At 42.1% G+C, this 15,761-nt stretch overlaps 1 long non-coding RNA gene across 1 annotated transcript in view; it reads left to right on the top strand.

Annotated features, from left to right (window-relative positions):
- The window catches only part of LOC108517199 (uncharacterized), a 33,180-nt gene extending 17,737 nt beyond the window's left edge, over positions 1 to 15,443 (top strand). The window contains exons 3-6 of the long non-coding RNA XR_001882036.1: positions 10,934 to 11,094; positions 12,172 to 12,326; positions 12,787 to 12,838; positions 14,574 to 15,443. This is a non-coding gene — a long non-coding RNA (uncharacterized LOC108517199). The remainder of the gene's footprint in view (positions 1 to 10,933; positions 11,095 to 12,171; positions 12,327 to 12,786; positions 12,839 to 14,573) is intronic.
- Positions 15,444 to 15,761: the final 318 nt, after the last annotated feature.

The following is a 15,761-nucleotide window of genomic DNA, read 5'->3' as shown; positions in this document are numbered from 1 at the left end:
ATCTGCCCAACACCATAAGGGCAGTTGGCAAATAGGCACACAGCAGTGCATTAGCTCAGTAGGCTTACTTTTGGATGCTAAATTCCATTTTCACTCTCATTGCCCTTGGCTTCTGCCAGGGACTTGGTCTCACAGTGTCAGCCCTGCTTTTGCCACATAGATTTTGTGTTTGAACTTTGTTTTTCCGACTTTGATGCTCAGATCGCCTCATAACTCAAGCTCTGGCCTCCCCCTTCCTGACTGCTTTGAGTAGACACAGACCTACTTTTTCTCCAAGGACAAAATACTTATCTGGGCTCTGATCATGCTACCTTAGTCACCTAAATATCATCAGTGCTGATTCCTAACCACTCTGACTATTGTCACCAGAAAGTGGCCTGATGGTGTTGGGAAGTCTTGCTCCTTGTCTGGGGCCCGAGGCCCTCTTTTGAAGTTTGAAGGCTCATCTGTAGGTAGGTAGGTGGGGTCATCATTTGCTTAGCAGCCAAACCAAAATGTTGTATACTCCCTGTGGTAGGTAGAATGATGACCCTCCAACAATGTCCACATCCTAATCCCCTGAACCTGTGAGTATATCATGTGACATGGCAAGGGGGAATGAAGGTCGCAGAAAGAATTAAGTTGCTAATCAACTGACCTTATGATCGGGAAGTTATTTTGGATTACCGAAGCAAGTCTAATGTAATTATTAGGGTCTTTAAGGTGGGAGAGGGAAGCAGAAGAGGAGGTCAAAATGAGAGAGAGATTTGAAGATGCTCCACCGCTGGCTTTGAAAATGGGGAAAGGGACCACAAGGAGCTGGAAAATGCAGAGAAAGATTCTTTCCTAGAGCCTCCAGGAGGACACAGTCCTGCTGACGCCTTGATTTTAGCCCAGGATGATCAATGTCTGACTTCTGGCCTCTAGAATTGTAAGACAATGCACTTGTGTCCTTCAAAGCCTCAAAGTGGGGGCTAATGTTCTAGCAGTAACAGGAAATTAATATACCCTTCAAACAACAAAGAGCTTCTTTCTATTCAATAATGAATTTTATAAATGACACAAAATATCCATCCTTGAACATGGAAGGTTAAATTGTCACCTAAAATGCCTGGATTACTGAATATAAATTGGTGTTTTTCTAGCCAAAATACTGATGTTTGAGAAGCAGAGAGGATCAGCTGCTCCTTCTCTTACTGAGATAGATGGGATCAGTAAGAGGAAGTCCCCTTTGATTTTAAACAGAGGCTCTAGGAAGGTCCAACATCTGTTCTGCCTTGATCTTGTCTCTGGTCATCTGATGGCAAGGAAAGGTGAACCTAGAGTCAGCAACTGGTTCAAAAGATAGTGTGCCCCAGTGCCTGGGCAGTCTGGCCTGTCTGCCACCCCAGGTCTCTGTAGAGCCCAGAAGAGCCCACCTGAAGCTGTCTCCAGATCCCTCTCAGCAGCCTCAGGGAGAGCAAAGGACCACAGGCAAAGATGTTTGTTCTAATTCAGTGTCCATGTTTTTCCTGCCAACGAGGCACCCTGCTCTTGTAATTGACCCCTGCATGTCCTTGGGGTAGAAGTGGTAATGGTGGGAGAGGCCAGGGGAAGAGCCAAAGGAGGAGCTGACTCGGGATCCCCATCCTGCCATTCATCCAGCAACATCTGCAGGCTGGGCAAAGCCCTGCCTTGCATCTCTGCAGGCAAGCTCAGGCTGCAAAATGAATGCAAGGCAGATGTGGCAGTGGGGAAAAGAAGGCAAGGGGAGGAGTAACTGTGTAGCTTGATTTCATACTCTTAACCTTTTAGGAATTCTAACCTGAAAAATGTTGCCAGCTACAGATAAGGTACTTTGCAATTTGTTATCCCATTTTATTCTCCACCCATTTTATAGTAGAGGAAAGTGAACTTTTATAATGTATCTTAGTCCATTCAGGCTGCTATAACAAATATACCATAAACTGGAGGTCCTAAAGAAAACTATGTATTTATCACAGTTCTGGAGGCTGGGAAGTCCAAGATCAAGGTTCCAGCTGATTCGTTGCCTTCTTCCTGGTTTTCATATGACCATCTTCTCACTGTGTCCTCACATGGTGAAAACAGATCAAGAGAGCTGTAAGGGCACGAATCCCATTTGTGAGGGCTCCAGGTTCATGATCTAATTACCTTTCAAAGAGAGTCATCTCTACCAACACATTAGGGGTTAGGATTTCAACATGTGAATGTTGGGGGTACAGATTCAGTTCATAACACCATGTGACAGGCAATATTCTAAAATATTCACAGAAAATCTAACTAATTTAGGTACTAGATTTTGGATGGCAATTTGGATGGAGTCTGAAAAAACTTCCCCTTTATAATATTGCTTTATGGAAAAGAGGCTTGTTCTATAAGTGAAGAGTGCATGAGGCTTTCCCCTCATGACAGATTATCTGAACCAGGATTCTTAGTTGCTCCTGTCAAGTCAGGGGGGCTTAGGATGTAGCCCCTTCAGTTCCTACACAGCCATGCCCATCGCAGGCAAAGTCACTTGGGGGGCTTCTCTCAGAAAACTGCAGTGTGGGGAACAACCCTTCTTGCTGTGGGTGAGGAAAACCCAGGTCAATCCTTCTCAGTAGACTACTCTGAGAACTCTGTAAGGAGCTTTAAAAATATCCTGCCTAGGTCCCACCCCGAACTAGTGAACTCAAGTCAGGGTTGTGAAACATTGGCCTCTCTTAGGACAAAGGCCTGGAAAATGTTTCTGTGTCATGTGACAAAAATCCTTTTTCTTAACCCCCGACCCATCTAGAGCGACAGACAAAACAAGCAAATGGACACACCAAGACACCAACTGGTTTCTGAAGGTTTCATTTGGTTACATCAAAGATGCAGAAGCTACAACTTTGTGCACATCCTTAGTCAAATTCTTAAATTGAAAATTTAGATATGAAAGTAATTGTTCAAAATATATGGGCACTTCGGAGACTTTTGAGACAAATTTCCTGATAGAAAACACAGTCTCTCCAGAAGTGTGAAGAGTGCCATTTCTCTGAGCCCTTGCTAACACTGTACATTTATACTTAAAAAGTTTTGCCAATTCGTAAATGAAAAATTGTTTTTCATGTATACAATAAATATTCATTGAGAAGTCACTTTGTGCCAAGCACTACATTGAGCAATGTGTTATTTTAATTTCAAAATGTTTAGTTGCTTGCTGAGACAGAACATCTTTTCAGAAATTCAATATTATACATGTATATTTTCTATTTGTAAAGCTCACTCTAGCTGTGACAAGATGATAAATGCACAGTGGGAGGGGACTGAGGGGCAGGATGGAGATAGCAAGACACATCCAGAGGCCATTGCTGTGCTGCAGGTGGCATCCAAGAATGGCTGGGCTGAGTGTGAGAAGTGGAGGTGGTGAGAAGGGTTCACAGTTGGGACATGTATTGTAGGGGGAGAGCTAATAGTGTGTGTTGATGGACATGGACTATAAGCGAAGTGGAGAAAAAAAGATGACTTGGAGGTTTTCAGGCTGAGCAACTGAGTGGTTGGTGGCCTCATTTCCTTAGGTATGGAAGACAGGATGGAATAGGTTAGAGTGAGAAGGATGGACCAAGATTTCTTTTATGTGCAAGATGTCTATTAAACAAGTGGAGATGCTGAGTCAACAGTTGGATTTACAAGCCTGGAAATCAGGAGGGATTAGTTTGGAGATATAGATTTGGGAGCCAGAGTACAGATAGTTTCTAAAGCAGTGAGAATGGGTGAGATTTCTTAGAGAGAGAGAGAAGAGATAGATAAATGAAGACCGAGAACTGGGGAATGTAATAATTTAAAGTTCTGAGAGAGAAGCAGAGTCTAGAGAAGGAGAGAAAATGAACAACTGGTGAGACAAAATATCTAGTGAGTTTTCTACCAAAGAAACCTAAGGAAGAAATATTCCAAAAGTGTCAGCCGGGTGGGGTGGCTTGCACTTTGGGATGTGCTAGGTGGGCAGATCACTTGAGGTCAGGAGTTTGAGACCAGCCTGGCCAATGTGATGAAAGCCCATCTCTACTAAAAATACAAAAATTAACCAGGCGTGGTGGTGTGTGCTTGTAATCCCAGCTACTTGGGAAGCTGAGGTGGGAGAAACGCTTGAACCTGGGAGACAGAGGTTGCAGTGAGCCGAGATCATGCCACTGCACTCCAGCCTGGGCGGCAGAGTGAGACTCTGTCTCAAACATCTCAAAAAAAAAAAAAAAAAAAAAAAAAAAAAAAAGTGTCAACTGCAATCAGTGAGATGGGAACAAGAAATTGATATTAACTTTGATCATATGTTTGATAAGAGTTGCTTTCTTGGTGCAGTGGGGACAGAATCATGATTACAATGGTTAAAGAGGAAGAGGAGATGGTGACAAATCTCTTGAGGAATTTTGTGTTGAAGGGAACAGATAAATAAAATAAAATATGTATCTGTTCTTGGAATCTAGGAAAGATTTAAAAACAATATGTTTGTAGGCTCATGGGAATGTTCTTCTCTGTGGGAGAAATGGATGATGCCAGAAGGAGAGGGAATAATGGCAGAACCTTCTACTTATCAATGAGAAGTCAAGAGAGAATGGGGTGCAGACTGCAAGGGGAAGGATATCTTTGGTTTGCTCAGGGATATTTGTTAGACAGTGAAAATGGAATATGGGGTACGAATGCAGACCAGTTCATGGATTTAATGGGAGATGTGGGCATCCACTTTGCGCTCACATATGTTGACTGCTTTGTCTGCAACAACCTAGGTACCTCAAGACATGGAGATCAACTTGCTCCTCAATGCCACATTCCAAGCTATTTCATTTTCAAAAACCTCAGACTGAAGAATCAAGCCTTTTCTCTTATCCACTGCAGCCATCTACTCAACACCTTCCAATGCCCCACACCCCACTTCTTGAATCAGTGCATTTAGCATTTGGATCACTGGCTTTCTGTACATGGTTACTCATGTAGAACTTTGGGCAACTCACTGTGCCCACAGATTATGAGTCCAATAACCTGTTGCTCCAGATGCTTGATTTCCTCAACTGCAGTGCCCTTGAAGTGAGGTCCACCTCACTCTTCTGATAGTGGCAGGAGGCAGTCAAATGCCTAGGCAGATGGGGTGGGTCCCCAGTGAAATTCCCCTTCAAACCAAAGACAGTTCAAAGCCTGAAAGCCCAGCTACAAGTCTTGGATAAATCCATGGACCAGACTGAGAACCTCTCTTCTCGTTTGGCATGTTTTCCTCTGATTGATCCCCACCTTTCACCTATTTTGCATATAGCTACCCTTTCCTAAGTGGTTTCTTGCACTGTGTTTCTTACCCACCTTTGATTGGTGCCTTTGTTTTAGCCTTTCTTGCATACTCATAAACCAATCAGCATGCACTGCCCCATTCTGAGCCCATAAAAGCACTGGACTCTGCCACAGTTGGTGGGGACTGCCGGCCTTCAGGTGGGGGGAGTGCCCAACTTCAGGTAGGGGGCTGCCTTCTCTTGATCCCCTCTCTGCTGGGAACTGTTACTCAGTAAAACTCTCTGCCTTGCTCACCCTTTGACTGTCAGTGTAATCTCATTCTTCTTGGACATGGGACAAGAACTTGAGACCCACTGAATGTGGATATGAAAAAGGCTATAACATCCCCTTTGGGGCTTCAGGGTCACTGGCATCCCTGTTCAAGCACCACCACATTCCCCTTGTTGGAATGCTGGTGCACAGGGTGGAGGCAGGTCAAGGCATCCCCAGCCTGGCCCAGCTGTGGGCTGGGTGTGGATCCTGTGGTGAACACGGGATCCAGCCAGAGTACAAGCCAGGTATGTCCTGTCTCGTCGAGTGGCCAGGGTGGGATCCAGCCACAGTACAAGCCAGGTGTGGCCTGGCTCGTCGAGTGGCCAGGGTGCCTCCTGTTGTGAGCCCAGGGCTGAGTGAGGCTCAGGTGTGGGTTTTTCCAGCTGTGGATATCTCCAGCTGGCCAAGCAGCACTGAAAAAATCCTGCATTACTGCTACTTGCTTGCAGGGCCATAATGAAAATCAGGCAGTGCATCTTTTAAGGGGGCTCAGGTAAAGCATGTCCTCCAGTGCCAGCCAAGTTTCACTCAGAAGAAAAAAGGGAGAACAGGCTGGGAGTAGTGGCTCATACCTGTAATCCCAGCACTTTGGGATCTTGAGATGGGCAGATCACCTGAGGTCAGGAGTTTGAGACCAGCCTGGCCAACATGGTGGAAACCTGTCTCTACTAAAAATGCAAAAATTAGCTGGGCGTGGTGGCACATGCCTGTAATCCCAGCACTTGGGGAGGCCAAGGAGGGCATATCACCTAAGCTCAGGAGTTTGAGACTAGCCTGGCAACATGGTAAAATCCCATCTCTACTAAAAATACAAAAATTTGCCAGGAATGGTGGTACATGCCTGTAATCCCAGCTACTTGGGAGGCTAGGCAGAAGAATTGCTTGGACCCGAGAGGCAGAGGTTGCAGTGAGCCAAGATCACATCACTGCACTCCAGCCTGGGCAAACAGAAGGAGACCTCTCAAAAAATAATAATAATAATAATAACTTTTAGGATATGGCTGGAGATTAAAAGTGATTTTGCTGATGAGAGGTGGTTAATTTGGGACGATGAAGAGAGGAAGTAATTAGGTCCAGTTGGGGCACTACAGATCAGTGTGGGGTAAGCACGTCTCTGATTATGCTGAGGACAGAAGCAAACGGAATGTGTGGTATAGTGGAATTGGTCCTTCCTTTGAGGAAGGAGGGGCATCAAAGGAAAGCTGTAGATTATTTAGCTGTTGAGCATGTAAGGTGTGGGACCTTCTCAGTAGCAACTGGAGAGGCAACTTCCAGATCCCTGGTAACCTCAGGGAAGGACCAGGGTGGCTGATCTTTCTTTCAGATGCTCTCAGGCAAAGTTCTTGGGGCTGGTTCCAGGTGTCCTCTTGTAGCAGCTAAGCATCTAGTCCAGGTGACTGATGTCTTCCTTGAGGGTAGGGAATGACTTCTTAGAGCAGATGGAAGGTTTCTCCAGCAGCTTTGTGTGTGACTCTCATACATGTTTTATTTTTTCCTGTTTATTTGTTTTCTGATTTGTGTGTAACTGAACCTTAGGCATTAAGCCTTTTTCTATTCATATATTATTCACAATTATATTTTTATGTTGTATAATATTGCATGGTATAAACCATAAAATGTGCTATTTTATTTGCTTATTGTTGGATATGTATGCTATTTCCAAATCTTTGCAAATATATGCTACAATGAACACTTCTACATATATATGTATATTTTATTTGCTAAATTATTACTTAAGATAAATTTCCAGGATCAGGATTATTGGATTGGAATATAGGAAAGGGGCCAGGCACAGTGGCTCACACCTGTAATCCCAGCACTTTGGAAGGCCAAGGCAAGCGGATCACCTGAGGTCAGGAGTTCAAGAGCAGGCTGGTCAACATGGTGAAACCTCGTCTCTACTAAAAATACAAAAATTAGCCAGGTGTGGTGGCAGGCACCTGTAATCCCAGCTACTTGAGAAGCTGAGGCATGAGAATCACTTCAACTTGGGGGTGGAGGTTGCGGTGAGCCAACATCACGCCACTGCACTCCAGCCTGGGCCACAGAGCAAGACTCGGCCTCAAAAAAAAAAAAAAAAAAAAAAAAAAGAAAAAAATATGTGAATGGTTTACAGCCATTTCCATGACCCATTCGTTTTAATCCTAAATACATCATCTAATGCAGAAGGAAGTTTAGTTCTCCTTTCATGGCTCCAGGCTGCTCCTCCTTCCTTTATCCATCTCCTAATATAGTTCCTCAATTTCCTCTGACCCCAAAACATGTCTCTTTAGCACCGTATTTCCTCTTACCAACAGCTGTCACTCTTACCCTCCAGAATTCCACTAGTAAATTTAACAGGTCTCTTGGATTTTTGTTGAAGCTGCCATGAAGATAGTCAGAAGAATTTGTTCTTGAATCTAATTAAAGCAGTGTAATAGTATTTGGAGGTATCATGTCATAGAGGGAAAGATTTGAGAGCTGGAGAAACCTAAAACTGAATTTTAGCCTTAGCGTTTCCTAGCTAAAAATGCTATAAAACATATGCAAATGTAGACGTGATATGAAAATTACCTTGAGCAAGCCTTTTATACTCTCTGAGCTTAATGTGTTGAACTATAAAATTACTCTAATGAGAACGCTTTCATATAATTGATGCGTGAGATAAAGGCAAATGTGAAAATACCTTCTGGCACATGTCTGGTGTGTGAAAATTATTATTGCTGTTTCTCATTTTTTTTCTGTATTCACTGGCTTTTGATCATTTTTGGATCAAATGACTCAGTGTTTGAGTCATTGGTGGTATCATTGCCTGTCAGTCAAAACTCCCAAGGAATACATCTGCAGTGAAACATATTTGCCTGTGTTAGTTGCTGCAACAAAGGAGACCACACACCATGAGGAAATCAGGAAGCATTTCAGGATTTAAACTTGTTAGGTGGTTTTGGGGGGTGTCTGAAGAAGCAGGGTACTCTCCTGGGTTGGATACTGTCAGGAAGTAAAATTAAATCTATGCATGGACAACTTAATATTTTACCTTGGAAGTGGGAGAAATGGAATGGAACTGAAGACGTAATTGGCAAAAAGGCAATGGCCACTCATGTGAGCTGAGAGAGGAAGAAATTGGATTGTTTTTATATTTCCAGTATTCTCGTGTTTGTATTCAGACATAACTTCCGAGGGATTTGACTTTTTTCCTACTCTATCATGGTCCCATGTTGAATTGATCTGATGTAGGTGTTCTGTGAAATTGTTTATCTTCAGTAGAACATCATGGTCTTGCTGTTAGTGCAAGCTGACGGCTTTTGGATACGTTTTTCTTGTAATTCTGACTTTTGGCCAACAGCAGATGAAGTTAGGCCACAGGTAATTAATCCATGATATTGAGGTTTTTCACCATTACTGAGATTCTGCCTGTTGGGAGACCATCTAGAGAACATTCTTTGTGTTTGGACAAATTAGTACCTCTTACTCCATTTGTTATCAGATGAGTTGTTGAGTGATCTCACATGACAATGGTGATGTATTTTAGACTCAGTACAAGATGCATCAGTCAAATGGTTTCTAGGCACTTATGAAAGACAAAATGACTATTCATTAGTTTTCCAAGGCCAGGGGCCTGGATGACTAACCCCAGGCCATGAAAACATGAGTCCAAGTCCAAGTGGGTCTGCTCTAGGGATCTAAGCCATGCCCCTTTCTTTCAGTCCAATCACAGACTATTGCATCTCTCCAATTGTACATATGTTAATGACACAGGGAGTGTTGACTATAGCATGAATTCCCCATTAACTAGTCCATTTAACTAGTTTATTTTGGGCCTTCACAGTAGAGGTAGTTTGTACTTAAGAGTAATACTGTATGGAGCACAGACCTTATTGAATGACAGTCACTTAAAAAAAAAAAAAAAAAAAAGGAAAACCAAGCCCTCTACTTCTAATTTTACTAATTTTATATATTATTTATGTAACAATTTGCAGGGAAAGATAAATAAACCTTCATGGCTGTATTTAGGTATATGCATGTAAATTAGCATAAAATTAAATGATAAATGTAAATATTTTAACTATAACTTCAAAATATAATTGACCTGTTGATATTTGTTAAAACAATATATATAAAATACTGTCTTAATACACTGTAATGCTTTTAATAATCAAATCACATCAATTATCTTATATACATATTCCTTCCTTTTTTCTGTAATTATTGCACTAGTCTACTCAACCATTTATATTATTATATGTAGCCAAATTAACCTGCTTTTTTCCCCAAACAAAAAAGAAAACTAGAAAACTGTTGAATTGTTTTAAAATTTTGCCATTTTCAGCAAATTTAAGATAGCAAAACAAATTTAGGTAATCATAAAAGTCATTTGCGTACCCTGTTGATTTGTAGCCATCTCAAGAAATAAGGGTAAATTAAAATTATATTTAGTCTTTTGAATCTTGTTCTTAGGACTTGTCTAGGTATCAAAAATTATTTCTTGATTCAGTTCAGTATTTGCCTTAGGTCTTAAAGTTGCTAAAGGTTATGATTTTAATTAATACATTAGTTCTTTCTATTTTGTTTGTAATATTAAAATAAGTTTTATAAGATTAAATGCTTTAAAATAGCATCTATTTTTATGATTCTATTTAGTTATACAATGACTCTCTTGATGACGGGTTCCCATTACTAGTTCCTTTTCACAGATAAGTAAACTATTTATATAAGTATAGTATTTATAAACTATTTAGTATTGTTAGAAATCATTATGAAGGCTTTACAACTTAATTTCATTTTGATACTGTGTTTTATACATTGTGGCTATTTGGTCCGGATCTGGACAAAGAGTCCCTTTTGTAATTTCATTTTATGGATAAATTTTGTCACATATGCTAAGAGTGTAAGTGAGCTGCTTTGAGTAATATTAGAAAGGTATGTTTTGAAGAAAATAGTTCATGTGTCTGTTTTTTAAAGCCAATCAATATTTATATAGGTATGAAACAATTTTTACATTTGCCTTTTAACTATAATATAGCATTTGGGCAAACAAAGACAACATTTAAAGTGAAAAATATTTTTTCTTGCTGATACTCATACTACTCACATTATTGTTGAGGTTATAATGGACACATAATTAAAATTACAATACAGTTTTTATACTCTCGAGAGGGCAAAATAAAAAGTAATTATATATATAATCATTTTGTAAATGATATACTTATCATTTATAAATCTCTGGATATTATAGCTTCATCTAGCAAAAAATATAATCTCTTAAGCAGGAGCAGCTGCAGAAACTAATAAGGAGAGAGGCACAATTAAATTTTTTTCTAAGCAAGACAAAGGAAAGCTCCAAGTTTCCTGGCGTAGTTTTGGAAGTGCAATAGTTGATTTGTTTGAAGACTGAATTAATTTTGCAGGCACGCATTTCTATTTTCAGGCTGTGAAGTTTGGGGGAGGTCTTGACGGTGGTGGAAATGGTGGGATCCATGCATGGCATCTGGAAGAAGGAGAGAAAGGAAGAGAAAGAGGCAAGGAGGGAGGAGGAAAATGAGGCCTTGAAATATCATACACAGTTCCTTGGATGGAAGGAGGAGCGAGGTGAGCATAACCTGGCAGCTTAAGTGGAAGCTGAGCAGAGAGGAGGGGAGCTCTGTTTTCCAATTAGGGAGGCCCCCTTGCTGTGAGGGACCAGCTGTGCACCAGTGGCTCTGTTTGGAAGAGCTACTTGCTGTGGGCTGACTCATAATTCCTCTTCTAGAAACTGGACCTTTTCCCTGACTTCAGCTATCTCCTCTTGTTCTGGGCCTGGACTTCTCTTCCTGCAGGTCCTCCTAAGGAACTAAGTTGACCGTCTTCAGTTCTCGAGGTTTTCTGGCAGGCTCCAAGTTCCTGCTGACATCCTAAAGGCTAATGCTCTATAAGGAAGATTCTAGCTCCACAGCCTCCTTTTTGTCAGAGCTGAGATTATCAGTGGTTTTGCATTTCTCCTGAGTCAGTGGGACATGCTTTTCTTCCAGCTGTGTCTCTCTTTTAACATAAGGTTGGATTTCAGCTGATTAATGTATCTGAAAAGAGAAAAAAAGGCATGAAAAGTCTACATATGGCTGCACATGTCTCAAACTCTCACAAGAGGAGGAGGAAGTCAAAGTCAGGCTCAGGTTGGATGGGGTCATGGCAACCTCCCTACTCACTTTCCTAAGGACATTCTCCAAGGGATGCTACACAGAGGGCACCCTGAGCACCATCCTGTAGCCATGGCTTCATGAGGTCACACTTCACACGTACCACAGAGCCACCCCAAGCGTTCAGCCTGGAGCCCTCATCAGCACCTGGGAAGCAGCGCAGAACCCTGGAACCTTGGGAGATGGCCGGACAGATTCAGCGAAGAGTACCTATGCTCTGGGACTGGCCAGCACATCCAGCTCCCTCCTTCCTCTCTCTCATAATTGCATACATGGGTACATAAAGAAATGCTGAAAGACTAGTACAATGGACATCCCTATATGTACCTGGTAGATAGAACAATTGACATTTTCCTTCATTTACTTCTATCTCTGTCTCTTTTTTTCTCTGAAACATTTCAAAGTGATAGATGACTTGACATTTCAGCGTGCGTTTGAAAATCGTATGCATATTGTACTCCATTTCCGTATGTCACTGTGGTCCTTTGTTAAGCTCATTTTCCAGATGAGGAAAGGAACTGAAGCACAGAGGAAGAAGTTACACAGGAAATTGCAGACCTGAAATTTATATCCAGCTCTCACTAGCTCTGAAGGTTGCGAGAAGATTTTACAGTGATCTTTCTGACTGCGTGGAGGAGAAGGCCTCAGGTCAGTGCCTATCCTTTCTCACATCTCCCTGGCACTCCCTTGTCTCCCTTTTCAGCAGAGAGGGCACATCTCAGGTGTAGAATGATTGCAGGCACAAGATCTCTCTCAAATTTAATGATGTATTTTAAAATTTGTATTTAATTTTATACTTATCTATCATTTATGGCTATATTTTTGCATATGCCCATGTTTTATATTTTAAAAATGCATGGCAGTGGATATGAAGAAACTTTTTATACACATTTACTTAAATAAAAGTGTTATAATATTGGTAGTACATGGAAGAAATTATAGCAAAAATTGTCCCTTTGATAGGTGAATTACTGAAGCTTTAGCAATAATGTTGCAAACTCTGTGAAAGAGTTGCTGTGGGTATAAACCACCCTTCCTCCGGCCGGGTCTGAACTTTAGGGGGCATTTCTGATTCCTAGTCCTGTCCCCCCTTGTCTTGGCTGTCTAGGGGAAGAGGAGAACCAGTCATTGGTGTGGCCTAAGTCGAAGGAGGAACTGTGGTGAGTCTTCTCCCTGACCCCCTTTTCCCACCCATCCTGACATACTTCTTCTGTTTTGCATTCCCAGTGCCAGAGACTGTTTGTGTGTCAAATATGACATAAAATGGATATCTTTCCCATGAGCAAAGGAAGAGGTGGGGGTGCTCACCCATCCCTAAGCCTTGGTTGCTTTCTCAGACACATTCTAAATAGCAAAGCAGTCTCCTCCAGGGGACCTTTAGGGGATGGGCTTCAGGGCCATCCTGGCATCCTGGACTGTGGCCCTCTGTGCAGCTCTCCTTGGAGGTGGTCCTTGGGAAGGTGAGCAGGGAGGGACTACGACATCTAAAGTCCAGGCTCTGACTACTTCTGTCCCTGGGAATCGGTGACATGTGAAGCTATGGCTAGATTTTTCATAGATCTCTTATTTGTATTCAAAAAGCATTCAGAAGTTTTTATTTAGCTAAAAGTTGGCTTTATGTTAAGCGGGAGACAGTTGGCACAGAACTTGTCTGTTGATTAGGGAACTCTGTAAATCCTTGACAACCTCACCTCTGATAAAAGGGAATATGAGACACTGGAGTCTCATCTAGGGGGCGCTAACCTCCAGAATCAGTTGTGGGGAGCCACGTGCAGGAAAGCCACCCTGAGTTGAAGAGGACTCACTGAGTGGTGCCCCCCTGCCCCTGGCCATCTCTCCAAGGCAAAAGGAACAGGCACGGTACTCATAGTACTGCACACTGGGAGGGTTTCCTTTCACTACTGCCTTTCAGAGCTGTCTCAAAGTGAGATGGTAGTGCTGCCGCCCACTCCCAGATGGTGTCTAGATATCAGGCCGAACTGCCTGTCCAACAAGCCTGTTTCTTCCCCATCAGTCAAGTGATCATAAAGGACTCCCCATGAGGCCATACACATGGGTTGAGAGAGAGGATGCAGTGTAGCAAGGGAAGGGGGCCGGGGTTTCTGAGGGCCAGTGTAGCCGGGACGAGGGCATAGGCACCTGCTGGAGCTCAGTCCATATATACCACTTCCGCTTGACGATGGAGCACTGCATCATATTCTCAACTTTATGGCTTGGGGGGTTAGAAAGCACCCAACACGTGACATGGAGCTTAAGGCATATGGTGATGGGTGGCCCATGGGCAATTTTGTCTTTACTAAGGCCCAACAGAAATCTAAAAGCTGTTTCTCTAAAGGAGAGTGGTTACCAGCAGAGAGCCACAGATTTTCCGCCAAATCCTTTGAGTCTTCACTGTGATTTACCCTAGAGAGGTATGCCAAACACTCCATGCAGAATCCCTATTTGCCACTGACCCTTCAAGCAGCGTCAGTTCTTATGGGTTCTATGTCCCAAATGAGAAGCCTGTACATCAGCCTGGACCTGCTGCAGAACTTTCTCTTGTGGGTCTCACTCAACACTGGAAGCTTTGTGGCTCACTAGGTAGATAGTTGGAATAATATGCCTGAATGAGGAATATATTGCCTCCCAAACCCAGAGAGGTTCACCAGGGGTTGTGCCTCTTTCTTAGTGGTAGGAGGGGCCAGATACAGCAACATGCTCTTAAATATGGAAGGAATATGTTGATATGCCTCAGACAATTAAATCCTTCAATTTTTCACAAAGATAGAAAGCTTCTTTTTTTTTTTTTTGTAGTATAATTGTATGATTTTTTTTGTATGCTGTTGTATGCTATTTGTGGATTTTTTGGTGATATCTTACCAATGCAGCTAGAAGTCATTTCTTCCTTTTCATCAGATCCAGTCAACATAACATCATCAATGCAATTGACCAGAATAATGTTCTGCAGCATGAAAAATGTGATCAACATCCTATACAATAGGGCTGGAGAGCTGATATACCCCTGCAACAGGACGGTGAAGGAAAATTGCTGGCCTTCTCAGCTGAAAGCAAATTACTTTTGATGATGTCTACTAACAGTAGAGAAACAAAGAGTATTCGCCAGACCAATAGCAGCATGTCAGGTGCTAAGGGATGTGTTGAAACTATGTTTGGAATATGCAATTGAAACTATGTTTGGAATAACAGCAATTGTGTCGCCATCTGATTAAATTTCTGATTATTCACTGCCATTCTGTTTACTGCACAGGTCAAATCAGTGAGTCAAATGGGGATTGGTAGGAATCATCACCTCTGATCTTTCAGGGGTCCTATGGTGGCACTAATCTCTACAGTACCTCCAGGAATGAGACATTGCTTTTGGTTTGCTTAAATTCTTATGGGTAGAATCTGTTTAGTGGCTTTTACTTGGATTTTTCTATTATAATAACCTGAGCATACAAATCAAAATGACTGCCACTTCACTTTCACCCTCCAAATCTCATGTAAAACATCTCTTGAGGCCCACCTGAACCAGAAAGGAATTCTGGGAAGCATGGCTCAGCCTAGCCAAGTTGATATTTTAAACTGTTTCAAACTATGGTCATCTTTACCCTTTACACTTCAGCCTGCTTTTGCAAATGATGACATTCTACTGTGTAATTGTATGCCATTGTGGTACTGTGTTACTTTATTTCACAGGTCAGGAAACTGAAGCACAGAGATAAGAGAACTTGTTCAGGTTACACGGTAAGTGGGGGAGCCAGAGTTTATATCCAGCTCTGTCTAGCTTCAAAATCTCTTTCTTTCTTTCTTTCTTTCTTTCTTTCTTTCTTTCTTTCTTTCTTTCTTTCTTTCTTTCTTTCTTTCTTTCTTTTTTTCTTTCTTTCTTTCTTTTCTTTCTTTCTTTCTCTTTCTTTCTTTTCTCTCTCTCTCTCTCTCTCTTTCTTTTATTTTTCTTTCTTTCAACAGAATCTCACTCTGTCACCCAGGCTGGAGTACAATGGTGCCATCTCAGCTCAGTACAACCTCCACCTCCTAGGTTCAACTGATTCTTCTGCCTCAAGCCTCCCGAGTAGCTGACATTGTAGGTTCGCACCACAACAC

Source organism: Rhinopithecus bieti, unplaced genomic scaffold (assembly GCF_001698545.2).
Source record: "Rhinopithecus bieti isolate Rb0 unplaced genomic scaffold, ASM169854v2 scaffold_39971, whole genome shotgun sequence".
Taxonomy (NCBI): domain Eukaryota; kingdom Metazoa; phylum Chordata; class Mammalia; order Primates; family Cercopithecidae; genus Rhinopithecus; species Rhinopithecus bieti.
This window is presented reverse-complemented; position numbering and strand designations above follow the sequence as displayed.